Raw genomic sequence first — 14895 nt, 5'->3', positions numbered from 1 at the left:
AGCTTTCTTAGATTCCATATATAAGTGACATCATACAGTATTTGTCTTTTTTGGTCTGACTTCTCTTTGCATCATGCCCTTCAGGTTCATCCGTGTTGAAAATGGCAAGGTTTCCTTCTTTTTTATGACTGAAAAATATTCCAATATATGTCACGTTTTCTCCATCCATACATCCATGGAAAGATACTTCCATTGTTTCCATGTCTTGGCTATTGTGGATAATGCTGCAGTGAACATGGGGGTGCACATGTCTCTTTAAGACATGATTTTCTTTCCTTTGGGTAGATACCCAGAAGTGGGATTTTTAATGGTATTTCTATTTTTAATTCTTTGAGGAACCTCCATACTGTTTTCCATAGTGGTGGTACCAGTTTGCATTCACACCAACAGGGTTCCCTTTTCTCTGCTTCCTCTCCAACTCTTGTGATGTCTCGTGTTTTTGGTAGTAGCCATTCTAACATGCGTGCAGTGATATCTCATTGTGGTTTTGACCCAATGTGGCATTTCCCAATGATAAGTGATGTTGAGCACCTTTGCGTGTACCCATTGGCCATTTGTATGTCTTCTTTGGAAAAAAAAAATGTCTCTTCAGGTCCTTGGTTTTTAACCTCTCTTATACTGTACCTTCAGTAAACACACTCATTATTCCCTGACTTTCCAGTCTTCTTCCATAGTTACATGTCTATAATTCCCAGTCATACTACAGTATCGGTTTTACTCTCCTTTGCTCAGTTCCTGGTTTGATTATCAGACCTAAAATGCCTTCCGGGTGTTTCTCACCAGTTATTTGTGTCTCTTGGGAATTCTGGGTGAACTGACACAGCCTTGGAACTTAGGCGTTCAAGCCAGCTTGAAATTAGCTCTCAATTTTGCAGAAGCAATTACCCTCAGGTCCCTCACACTGATGGAAGTGGGTTTTAAATCGTAGGTCTGGCTGCTTAGCAAAGACTAGGCTTTGTCAAATGGGAGAATGCCCGGGGTGATGCTGGCTTGAGCTCTTCCGTGACTAAGGAGCACTTCTCCTTCTCTGCTTTTTATTGAAAATGTCATGAGCTTTATTGCCTAAGTGTTAACGCACAAGGACAAAGTGGGAAATTACCTTAACTTCCATTCAGAGTGCTATATTGCCTGCCTATTTCCAGAGGGCACAAAAGGGCAGTTGGCCGTGCAAGAAAAGGATGTATTTTGCAAATAAGTGTCCCTAAAACTCTAGTTACGATTCTGTGTCTCATTTTTTAAGGGCCTGATCCCAGAATAGCTGTAAGAATGTTTGCTTGCTACAAACTTTTTACTTGTTCTAACGTATTGGGATTATGATACAACTTAATATTATAAAGCAAATTGATAAGTAAAGAAATAATGGTGTTTGCATGGTCAAAATAAACTTGTTTCATATTGGAAGGATACTGTTTTCTCATAGAATCAAATAACTATTAAATCTTGGCATCAGAAGGAAGCAACCATTCATCTAAATGAATCTTTGTGTGAGATCCCAACAAAGTCATTATCTAACCCATGTTTGGTTTTATCTACTGCCAGAAACTCTTTCCTTGGACAATACATCGTGTCTTTACTGTGCTCCATTAGAAATCTGTTCTTTGTATTATGCCCCAGTAGGTCCTGGTATAGCCTGCACCCATTGATTCCACTCCCAATAATAGAACAAATCAGAATTAATCCACCTCTCTTCTCCCCAACAAGCTATAAAATATTTGAAGGCAGTTTTTACATCTGCTCTGTCTTTTCTCTTCTCCAAGATAAACTTCCCTAGTCCTCTCTTTCCTATATACCCCCCTGTTGACTTTGTCCCAATAAGGCTGTGTTTGATCCTTGTTCCTTGTAAAGGGAAGCATCCAAAAATGAAAAAAAAAAAAACAAACAAACAACAACAAGTTAGGTCTTACATGATAGTATGCTTTCATGAGTAAGGATTTTATGGCATGCACTTTTATGGCACGTGTCGGGAGGAAACACTTCTGTGATTTATTACATATCCCGTGATGTATTTATTTATTTGGTTGTGTATACTGTACCTTGATAAAGAAAATATTTAGCCTCAGAAAAGTACATAGATCACATTAAGATAAAAAATTTGTTAGGAAGAAGCCAGGTCAAAAGGCAAATGACAGTAGGGGAAATAAAATGATGTCAAAGGTAAGATTAATACCCAATACGTGTCAGACACCCAGCTCCCCGCTTTCACAGCTGAAGCGAGGAGGTAATTCTAATGAGTTATATGATTCAGTCTCCAAAAGATAAGAGTAACCCCAGTCCACAAGAGAAATATAACCATTTTTGGTATTGAGACATTTCTTCTGTGGCTCTACGTGGAAAAGCCACTGGATGGAATATTTAGAGATATAATTTCCAAAATGCCTTTTCGATGTTCAGTTCTATGAATTTTGATAGGCTTATACATGTGTGTAACCACCACCACAAGAAAGATATAAAATACTTCCATCACCCTCAGAATTTCCTCATGCCCCTTTGGACTCGGTTCCCCCAGCCTCAGCACCTGGCAACTACTGATCTGATCTTACTGTCTACAGTTTTGCCGTTTCTGTCATATAAATAGTCATATAGTATGCCACCATTTTGTCTTCTTTCGTTTGGCAAAATGCTTTTGAGGTTCACCTGTATCGTGTCTATCTATAGTCCATTCCTTTTTATTGCTTCATTGTACCCCAGTGCCCTACTCTAGCTCGCACCCAGGTTGTTTATCCCTTCACCAGTTAGTGGACATTTGTGCTGTTCCCAGTTTGGAGTGTGTCTTAGCCCCTTTGGGCTGCTATAACAAAAATACCATAGCCGGGGTGGCTTAAAAACAACAAGAATTTATTGCTCACAGTTCTGGAGGCTGGGAAGTCCAAGACCAGGCACCAGCAGATTTGGTTCTGATAGGGCCTGCCTCTTGGTTCGTAGCCAGCCATATTTTCAATGTGTTCTCACATGGCAGAAGGGACAAGGGAGCTCCTGGGGGTCTCTTTTGTGAGGGCACTAGTCCCATTCACAAGGACTCCATCCTCATGACCTAATCACCTCCCAAAGGCCCCACCTCCTAACACCACCACTTTGAGGGTTAGGATTTCAACATAGAGATTGGGGGGGGGGACCCACACATTCAGTCCAGTGCAGAGTGATTATGAATACAGTTGCTGTCAACATTCATCTACAAGTCTTTATGTGGATGTATGTGGATGTATGTTTTTATTTCTCTTGAGTGGATACCTAGACGGAATGCTATATCATATGGGAAGTATATGTTTACCTTGATGAGAACCTGCCAAAAGGTTTTCCAAAATGGCTGTGCCCTTTATAATTCCCACTAGGGATGTATGAGCGTCTCCATCCTTGCCAGCACTTGATAATATCAGCTTTCCTTTCCTTGTATATGTTAGAGATACTCTAATACATGTATAGTGGTATCTTGTCATGACTTTTATTTTAGCTTTCTTTACATTTGCTTGATGTTCTTTAGTGATATATATGTTTATATCTGTTGCCCATCTTTACCGTATTGATTTTTTCCTTATTGAGTTTGAAGGTTTTTAGGTATTCTACGCGCAAATTTTTATAAGCATGTATTTGTTTTGCAAATATTTATGACAGATGGTGGCTTGCATTTTCATTGTCTTAATAGTACTTTTTGAAAAAAGAAGTCTTTGATTTTTGTGAAGGCCCTTTTGTCGTATTTTTCTTTTATGATTCATGTTTTTTGTGTCCTACCTAGAGATCTTCGCCTAACTCAGGCAGGACCTCCTGTGTTTTCTTCTATGTGTTTTATCATTTTAGGTTTAATATTTAGGTTTTGAACAGTTTGTCCATTGTATTATTGGACTAACATTTGAATCAGTTTCAAAGATACTGTTCTGAAACAGTTCTTAAAGATTATTTATTTATTTGAGAGAGAGAGAGCGAGCACATGTTCCCATGCACAAGTGGGGTGAGGGGCAGAGGGAGAAGGAGAAAATCTTTTTTTTTAAATTATGTTCAATTAGCCACCATACAGTACATCATTAGTTTTTGATGTAGTGTTCAATGATTCATTAGTTGCGTATAACACCCAGTGCTCATCACCACACGTACCCTCCTTAATACCCATCACGTGGTTACCCACCCCCCAACCCCCTCCCCTCTGAAACCCTCAGTTTGGTTCCCAGAGTCCAGAGTCTCATGGTTTGTCTCCCTCTCTGATTTCTTCCCATTCGGTTTTCCCTCCCTTCCCCTGTTGTCCTCCTCACTATTCCTTATGTTCCACATATGAGTGAAACCATATTCTCTACTTGACTTACTTCACTTAGCATAATCCCCCTGGCCAGTTCCATCCATGTCGATGCAAATGGTGGGTATTCATCCTTTCTGATGGCTGAGTAATATTCCACTGTATATATGAACCACATCCTTTTTATCCATTCATCTGTTGAAGGGCATCTCAGCTCAGAAGGAGAGAATCTTAAGCAGATTCTGTGATGAGCGCAGAGCCCAATGCAGGGCTCACTTTCATGATCCTGAGATCATGACCTGAGCCGAAACCAAGAGTCAGACACTCAACCAGCTGAGCCACCCAGGCACTCCTGTTCTTAAACAGTTCTTAATAAAAGTCAATGACATTGTGTCAAAGAATATTCCAGAAACAACGTCCATTCGGGAAGCTGAACCAAGGACATATCTCTCTGTTGTTCTGACATAATCCAGTGGTGGATTATATGCATTTAGCATTTGTTAATTGTTATTGTTTTTTTTTAATTTTTACTTACTTTTAAAATTCAAGTATACTTAACATGCAGTGCCGCATGAGTTTCAGGTATACAATGTAACGATTCAGCAACTCCGCACACCACTCAGTGCTCATCATGATGACCATGGTCTTAGTACCGTTCACCTATGTCACCCATCCCCTCACCCACCTCTGGCAACCACCAGTTTGTTCTCTGTATTTAAGAGTCTGTTTTTCATTTGTCGCTTTTTTTCTTTGTTAGTTTATTGTTTCTTAATAGTAACTCAGAAGCCCTTCTTTTTTGAATGAATTAGATATCTGGTAAATACACTCCTGACTCATGACAGTAAAATCATGTTATCTGCAAACGGGAGGAAGTTTTAGTATTGTTTTATAGAAGGTTGGAGGAGAGACTATGGACTCTGGGAAACAAACTGAGGGCTTCGGGGGTGGGGGAATGGGATAGGCTGGTGATGGGTATGAAGGAGGGCACGTACTGCACGGAGCACTGGGTGTTATATGCAAGTAATGAATCATGGAACACTACATCAAGAACTAGGGATGTACTGTATGGTGACTAACATAATATAATAAAAAATATTATTAAAAAAAAAAGGAAGGTTGGAGGAAAGAGCACACATAAAGGATTGAACTTTTCCAAAAGTAGTATCTAAGCTTTTAAAGACACACTTTTAAAAAACGTGAGCCAGTAGGCATTTCTATTTTTCCCTGAACCCTCAAAAACTATTTCTACCAACATATACCCTGGTGGTATTTTTAAGGTGCTGATTTTGAGGTCAACCCAAGTCAATAAAACCATCTTATCCCCTACAGATTACTTTCCAGCTAATAGAATATTGCCTTGGCCAATATTGGAAGAGCCGTATCTAAAGACCACCTCATTTAGAATATTGCCTGAGAAGCTCAGACTTATGATTTATATAGAGGAAAACAGGCATACACATTCAATGAAATGTTCCGTAAAGTAAATATATCTATCCTTTGGAAGGGAATGAAGAGTTATCCTTTTGAAAGTGATTTAATGATCACAGGATAAAACTAGATAGGGTCATACTTATGGAGTTCATGGAAACCCCCCCCTTTTTTTTTAACCTTTTAACCACCTTTACCCATTTCACTCACCCACCGCCCCCACCTCTGACAACTACCAATCTGTTCTGTGTATCTATGAGTTCCAGGTTTTTTGAGATTCCACATATAAGTGAGATCATGCAGTATTTGTCTTTCTCAGTCTGATGGAAACAGTTTTAAGTTCACAAGGAGCTAGACCTTAAGCTCAGTGTGAATAGGGTCCACATCTGTCTTGTTCATGCTTATGTCCTCAGTTTCTAGCTCTAGGGCCTGTCGCATAGTAGGCAATGAATGACTGACTGACTGAATGAATGAATGAATGAATGAATATTTCCTGGACTCAGTTCAAAACTCACTTGGGCAATCTGTAAGTATTTAATGATATTAAGTAGGCATATGCCCAGAAATCACAGGCTGGGTATTCTTCCTAGATACGTTCTCACACAGGACTGTAAAAGAGCATATGTAGGAGGATGCTGATATGATCTGTTTGTGGGACTGAGTTGGAGGTAGCCTAAGGGTCCATAGCTAGGGGCATGGATAGGTATGAATACTATTAAATACTTTATAGATGTGCATATACATCAATGTGGGTAAATCATAAAAATGGATTCTTTCCTCAAAAAAGTAAGAAACACAGTGAGATTCATAGCACGATACATTTGTGTCGTTTAAAACACACGGACATTTGAAACAACACATATTTTGAGACAGTGGATCAGAGGGGATAAGAACATGGATTCTGGAGCCAGAACTCATGGGTCCAAATTCCAGTTCCACTTCTTACTTCTTATCTTAGGTGAGCCACTTAGTTTCTTTGTGCCTCAGTTTTCTCATTTGTAAAATGGTGACACCTCATTGCATTGTTATCCAGATTAAGTGAGTTAATGAATCTGAAGCATTTAGGACATATAATAAGTGCCCCAAGAGTATTATCTATCATAACTGTAAATACAAAAGAATATGCCAAAAATCATATATCAGACACATTAGAGTGGGTGACCAAGGAGGTAAAGGAAAAGGAGTAGGATTTGCAGATGAAGAAGGGTGGAAGAGAAAAAAAGGGAAAAAGAAAGTTATTTAGAGCTTACTGTTGGGCAGGGGACCTTAATTGGTGACACTGGGGAGAGTAAACTTTCCAGGTTTCCCGGGTATCTGAGATTCCAAAACTTCAAAACCACTTTCAAGTCTTAGACACCTATGTCTAGACCTGTCATCGTTACAGTGTTTGAAAGCCAACCTTAGATCCTTGTATAAGAATGGATTGTAGCCGAATCTTTCAAGGTTCCTAGCATTTTGAATAAGTGTTGAATCGATGAGAACTCTGATGATCTCTTCTGATTTCACTTTTCCTTATCACTTTGTTATTCTCATCAGGATTTGCTTTATTTGTTTCTTTTACTTACTTTTTTTTTTTTTTTGGTTTGGCAATCTCTCACAAGTCAGGCACAAGAAGGGAGAGACCCACATCTGCTGTGGCACGCTCTAGATAAAACTGGTTTTAAGTGGTCAGCAATTTGTAGAGAAGATACGGGAGAAACGTCTTTTCCTCCAGGCAGCCAAGATGGAATTTTGAAAGTCACTGGATAATGAAATGTTACTAATGGAATTTGAACTCTCTCTAGTCAGTCTCATTGTTTTGAGCCCCCCAATCTCACCATTGTAAAGGGTTAATATGAGGGGGCACGTTCAGTCTTTATACAGTCCAAAACGTCCGTCCAAATGTTGGTGGCAAGCACATAGGGACCCAAAATGACTTGGTCTTGGTCAGCAGTTCCCCAGCATGGAGGCAATGTTGGTAGTGAGGTCTGTCACAAGTGATTTGCTTTTACTAGTATTAGTTTTTTTGTGCATGTGTGAGTAGATTCGGGTTATTCCTATAATAACTTCCTTCTTTGTCATTTGCATTTTGTATCAGAATTTCACGATGAAACAGAATGCACCCAGATACAAATGAGGAGGCGTTAATGAAGAGACTGTTTACATAGTGTAGGCAGGTTAAGGAACAAACGAGATTGCGAGGCTCCCTGAGATTCACACAGATGGACGAGGTTCCCACTCACCAAGGGCTGGAAGCAAAGGGTTACAGGAACTCCACTGGAGCTGGGAGACGAGCCACCCAGTGGCAAGTGCCTCTGCTAGAGCAGCGGAGCCCTTCCAGAAAGTGAACAGGGGAGAGATACCCTGACCTCTCTCTTCAGGTGCCCTCAGATTGCCTGCCATTGTCTCCCATTGGCTTCACCCAAGTGGAAGCCAGTTGCAAGGTTGTCTAGGAAATGTGACCCCCAGGTATCAGCTTCCCAGAGCCCAGAACAGAGAGGGCAGAGACCAGATTAGGCAATGGAAAATGGAGAATTGTCAACATACATTTTTCTTTCTTTCTTTCTTTCTTTCTTTCTTTCTTTCTTTCTTTCTTTCTTTCTTTCTTTCTTTCTTTCTTTCTTTAATTTTATTTAACAGTACCCGTGGGAGGGTGGTGACCACTAATGTGAACATAATCTGCTAAATATTTTATGGCAGGAAAGAGATGCAAATTACTGGTCCACGAGGCTGATTCCCAGGGTAGAACGATAGGTAATGTTTTCCTCACTTATGTCTCATATACTATCATTGAGCACAACTAGGTTCTATTTATAAATACATCTGGTAGGCAAATTTCTATTAAGATTTAAATATCTGTCTTTAGAAGAAAGGTCCCCAGGGAATGTAAGCTCCAGTTCCAATTCTTTGTCTTGTTTGCTGTTGTATACCCAGTATCTCCCACAGTGCCTCCTGGCATTGTGAATGAATGAATGAATGAATGGGAAGTGATCTTCGTACACCTTAAATAGTCTAGGTATGGATTCACTGGATCCACATCCAGTTCCGAGAATATGATAGTGACTTTGCCAATTATGTAAAATTCTTTGAAAACAAATGATCTTACAGGGTGATGGGTGTTAAGGAGGGCACGTGTGGTGATGAGCACTGGGTGTTATACACAACTAATGAATCGTTGAACACCACATCAAAAGCTAATGATGTATTATATGTTGGCTAATTGAACATAACAAAAACAAAAAAAAGCAAAAAGCAAATGATCTTAATATTGGGACCAGATAGCTATGTAGGTGCTTGCACCTTGATGGTAAAGTCAAGGGTTATAACTGAGACACATCACGTTCAGTTTGCCAAGGAATGGAAAAGAATCAGGATTAGAAATAGATTCTGGTACTATGAGCCGTGGCATTTGACTGTGGTCCTCTTGTGCTCCTAGAGATGGGGGTGGAGTGGCATTTGCCCCTTATCTTTGCTGTAAGTATTCGCTCCACATACCCCTCCCCCACAAACAATCAGAAATGTAAAAAGTCAAAAACCTAGAATATACAGAAATGTCCTAAATTCCAAATCTGTTGTACACATATAGTATTAAAACTTATCAGAAAGTCTGGTATGCTTATATTCTTTGTGTTTTGGGAGAAGATTCTTAGGCATTTTGATGGACATTCTGAGGATGCCACTAAACCTGTTTAAAAAAGGAGGGTAAATCATCAGGTTGCTGTTTGTCGTCGCCTCTGATAAGGCCACAGCTTCCTGCAGAATGGGTTACTTTGGGGTGGGCAGCATGTACTCAACTTTTATGGCTTACGAGCTCCCCAAAGAAGCATCATCTGAGGGCTTAACATTCCAGGTCACCCATCACAGGGAAAACCAATCTGAGAGATCAGGCAATGTGTAGGGAAGTGATCTGAGGATCCAATCTCTCAGTCAAGAAAATGCTGTGGCCAATATCTATGATGAGATTGGGTGGGAGATAGAACCTGTCAAGGTACATGGTGATGGGTCACGTCTCCTACTGCGGAAGAAGTTCCCTTTTGCTACATTTCACAGATAAGCTAACATGAAGTCTAATGACAGGAACTCTGTCATGAGCCTGTTGCCATTATAATTGGTTCTAAAGGTTGAGCACGTTGTCCCAAAGTGTGTTCTGCCCTTTCTTGGGGACCGTAGACATAGTCTTGGAGAATCGAGACTGTTGTTTTCAGTGATCTGGACAACATTCCTAAGATGGGTGGGAGAGTCAAGCCCTTCTGAGAAGAAGTAAAAGGGTCTCCCTTTCTCTCCAGGATTGTATATTCCAGGTGTTGCTGGGCCAACTAATAAGGCCCCTGGCAAATGGGAAGATTATCCACAGGGGCCTTACTGAGTCGTTTTCAGATAGGCCAAGATGAGAGCAGGGTGAGAAGCCCAACTCCCAGTCTACTAATGTCTACCAGGAGGTATAGGACTCTTCTCTATTGACCTCATTCCCACTCTCTGCTGCTGGCCAGTGGCCCCTGAGAATGGATTGCCCCCAATCCAGTGATCCATGCATTAGAAACCAGATGATAGAAGAAGCAACTCTCCATGGAAGGCCTGATATGAAAAGCTACACGGTTCTGATGGAGTTAGGTGTCATCTGCACGGAAAGGATGGTTATTGCCTAGGCGAGAATTAACCTGTTAGCCAAGTCAAAAGGACTGGGTGTTTTTATTTATTTTTTATTTTTTTAAAGATTTTATTTATTTGTTTGACACACAGAGAGAGCGAGAGAGCACACAAGCAGGGGGGATGGCAGGCAGAGGGAGAGGGAGAAGCAGAGAACCTGACGTGGGGCTCGATCACAGGACCCCAGGATCATGACCTGAGCCAAAGACAGACACTTAACCGACTGAGCCACCCAGGTGCCCCGACTAGGTGTTTTTAAGTAAGTGCCCATGGAGGAGAGAGTGGAGCAGAAAGGAAGGAACTGGGTTGGAGCACCAGTCATCTGGGAGTAAGGTGCCTTCATTGACCCTTGCGTATGGTGTGGCTTCTCCAGCACTTCTATCTCATGGCCGGGCTTGGTTTTCAGGTCAAGTATAAAACAAAGCATATGGCACGAAATGGAAGATGCGGAAACAGATCCACATGAGGTCTACAATTAGTTCATTTATGGCAACGGTGAAACTACAACGCAGTGAAGGAAAGATGGCCTTTCCAAAGGTGTCAGTTGGTTCAATCTGGACCCCAATCTTATACTATGAACAAGTATCAATTCCAAGTACATTGTAAATCTCAATGCAAAACATGAAAAATGATAAAGCTACTACAGCTTTGTCTACTGGCCGTATCTCAGCCAATGAGGTTTATCCAATGCACAATTATGGCTAATTGAAAAATAATAAGGCTTTTTAAAAAGAATATGGGAGATAACTTCATGACCTTGGAGAGGCAAAGAGTTTTCAAACAGGATACAAAAAGCATTAATCATAAAGGAAAAGATTGATGATGAGGACTATATTTAAAATAAACTCAGTTTGGGACACCTGGGTGGCACCATCAGTGAAGCGTCCGACTCTTGATATCAACTCAGTTTTGACCTCAGGCTTGTGAGTTCAAGCTTCACATTGGGCTCCATGCTGGGTGTGGAGCCTACTTAAAAAGTAAAAATAAAAAAATAATAAAGTCAGTTCATGCAAAGACACCATTAAGGCAAGTAAAAAACAAGTCACAGATTGGGAGAACACACATACATGCATACACACACATGTGCATACATACAGAGGTGAAAGGACAACTCCAAAATATATGAAGAATAATCAAGAAACCAAGAACCCAAATATAGGTGGCCTGATAGAAAAATAGGCAAAGACTTGAGTAAGCACCTCACAAAGGAGTAGATTCAAATGACCAACTTGTAGGAAGGTCATCAGGCAAATGAGAGTTAAATTCACAATGAGAGGGGCTCTAGTCCTGAGCTAGGAGTGAGCACTCACAGAATGTAACGGAATAATGTGCCTGGTGCAGCTGTCTGTGATCTCAGAGAAGTAAACAGTAGCAGGTGGATTGGGGAACTCAAAGTTCCACTGAACTGACAGTGACTTGTCTCATTTTTATTCTCTGATGTCCCCCAGGCCCAGACTCAAAGATAGCTCCAAACCCCCAAAGTGCACACAAGGTGCAGAAAGAGAGACCTCTGGAGAACCCTTCTTTTCTTTTGGTCTGTGGGATTGAGATCAGGCCCCTACAAGACAGAGAGAATGGGGGATGCTCCACTTTTATGTTTTCCATTGTCTTCTGTCCCTGAAGCCGAGGAGGCTGTGACGGTGCCAGCATCGCGGTACCTAAGCCTTTGTGCCAGGACCCTGGGAGGAATCATTATTTTTCCTACTTCCTCTACCGTCCAGCTGGTTGCATTTTTCCCCCTCTCTGTATCTCCTCTGTCCTTCCTTGCAGACCCAGCTGTGGAAAGTATATAGTAGAGGGAGGAAGTTAAAGCTCCACTTTCTAGCCAGAAGGCTAGGGAGGGAGACCCTGAGAACGCACAGAGGAGGGCCTTGAAAAAGCAACAACATAAAGTCATATGAACTTCTGGGCTCACTCCCAGGTTGCACATGCATGGATCTGATTCTGAACAGCATAATAAAGGCTTTGAGGACTGATTCATAGTATAGATAACCTCCCAGGTTGCAGACCGGCCAGCGGATTGCACACCCCCAGGACAGATCTGAATAGCACTGCAGAGGCATTGTAAACTGAGCTGGTTTTGGAACCGCAGGGAGTAAAACAGAACTTGTGGCCTTAGTATTAAGCAAAGACCTCCATGACCTTGGGTTGAGCAAGGTTCTTAGATATGACACCAAAGCACAGCCCGTGAAGGGAAAAAAATGAATTGGACCTCATAAAAATAAAACTTTTAATGCAAACCAATGAGATATCAACTCACACCAGTCAGATTGGCTATTTTCAAAAAGACAAAAATAGCAAGTGTTGGTGCAGCTGTGGAGAAAAGGAACCCATGTGCACTGTTGATGGGAATGAAGTGGAAAACAGTACAGAGGTTCCTCAAAAAATTAAAAATAGAGCCACCATATGATTCAGCAGTTCCACTTCTGGGTATTTACCTGAGAAAAGCAAAAAACAACAATTCAAAGAAATATATGCACGCCTGTGTTCATTGCAATATTATTTACAATAGCCAAGATATGGAAGCTAAGTGTCCATCAATAGGCAAATGGATAAAGATGTGGTGTGCAAGCATGCTCACACACACACACACACACACACACACACACACACACACTGGAATATTATTCAGCCATGAAAAGAATGAAATCCTGCCACTTGTGACACATGGACAGAACTAGAGGGTATAATGCTAAGTGAAATAAGTCAGACACAGAAAGATGAGTACCGTATGATTTCACTCATATGTAGAATTTCAAAAAAACAAGACAAACAAATGAATAAAAACAGAAATGGACTCATGGGTACAGAGAACAAAGTGGTGGTTAGCAGAGGGGAGGGCGTTGGCAGAATATGGATGCAGTAGGTAAAGGGGATTGAGAGGTACAAACTTCCCAGTATAAAATGAGTAAGTCTCCAGGATGTAAAGTACATGGGGAATATGATCTATAATATTGCAGTAACTTTGTATATAAGCAACAGATGGTAATTAGACTTTTTGTGGGGATCATTTCATAATGTATAAAAATATTGAATCAGTATGATGGACACCTGAAACTAATAGAAAATTGTATGCCAATTATCCTTCAATAGGAAAAAAATAATGAAAATAAATAATCAGAAGTTCTTGCTTTGTAAAAAATAATAATAATAACAACACTAATAAGAGAATGAAAGGAGTACCAGAGTGGGAGAAAATATCTATAAATTACACATCAAAAAGGGACTCATATGCAGAATATACAAAGAACTCTCACAAATCAACAGTGAGTAAACTAACAGCCTGGTATAAAAATGGGCAAAATATATGAACAGACACTTCACCAGAGAAGATATTTGAAAGCATAGAGAAGAATAAGCACATGAAAAGACACTCAACATCATTAATCATTAGAAGGGAATGCCATTAAAACCACAGGCAGATAGACCTGTCCAGATTGCCTACACTAAAACAAGAAAACAAATGAAACAAAGTAATAAAAAACCTGATAACACTAAATGTGGGTGAGGATACAGAGCGACTGGAACTCTTACACATTGCTCTAGCCACTCTAGAAAACAATTTGGCAGTTTCTTACACAGTTGAACATATGATTAACATATGACCCCCACAACCCCACTAAGTATTTACCCTAGTTGAGTTAGAAACCTGTGCACACACATGCATTGACTTGCGCAAGAACGTGAATAGCAGCTCTTTTCACAATTACCAAAAACTGGAAATGACCTACATTATTTATCAGCTCGTAAACAGATCAGCTGTGGTATTTTTGTAATGGAATATTGCTCAGCAACAAAAAAACTGAGTAAACTATTAATATATGCAGGAATGTCAGTGATTCTCAAAGGCCTTTAGGCTGAGTGAAAAAACTTGTCTTAAAAAATGATATATATTGTATGATTCTATTTATAGGGCACTCTGGGAAAGATAGGAATGTAGGGACAGCAGACAGAGGAGTGATTGTCAGGATTTGGGGGTAAGGGAGGGTTTGACCACAAAAAGATCCACAAAACTATTTGGGGGGATAAGGGAACTTTTCAGTATCCTGATTATGGTGGTGGCTATCATAGTCTATCAGGCCTTAAGAAAAGACCCTGAGTTGGGGCACCTGGGTGGCTCAGTTAAACATCTGACTTCAGTTCAGGTCATGATTTCAGGGTCCTGGAATCGAGCCCCGCATCGGGCTCCCAGCTCAGCGGGGAACCTGCTTGTCCGCCCCCCCCGCCCCTCCCTCTGTTCACTCTCTCTCTCAAATAAAAACATAAAATCTTAAAAGACCATGAATCAATATCAGGTTTATAGAATTGTACATAACACCACGAAAACACCCCATAGAACCATGTATGTGTGTGTGCATGTGTGTGTGATAGGGTGGTAGTCACACAGGTATATGCGTTCATCTGAACTTACTGAACACTTAAAATTTATGACTTTTGTGGCATGTCAAATATACCTCAACAAAGTTGAATAAAAATACTGGTAAATCCAACAAATCATAATGAAACGCCACTGTGCCCTTATCTGCATGGTTAACGTGAAAAAGGATGGCAATACCAAATGTTGGCAAAGACAAGGAGCGGCCGCCAGCTTCATTCCCTACAAGCGGGGTATGCATTTT

The 14895-nt window shown here is 40.7% G+C and overlaps 1 protein-coding gene across 2 annotated transcripts in view; it reads left to right on the top strand.

Annotated features, from left to right (window-relative positions):
• The window catches only part of CALN1 (calneuron 1), a 478779-nt gene that overhangs the window by 319488 nt on the left and 144396 nt on the right, over window positions 1–14895 (top strand). The window lies entirely within an intron of this gene.

The sequence above is a fragment of the Ursus americanus genome, chromosome 2, assembly GCF_024610735.1.
Source record: "Ursus americanus isolate L20-20 chromosome 2, mUrsAme1.1.p, whole genome shotgun sequence".
Lineage (NCBI taxonomy): Eukaryota > Metazoa > Chordata > Mammalia > Carnivora > Ursidae > Ursus > Ursus americanus.
Note: the sequence above shows the minus strand (reverse complement) of the source record. Positions and strands in the feature narration are given on the sequence as shown.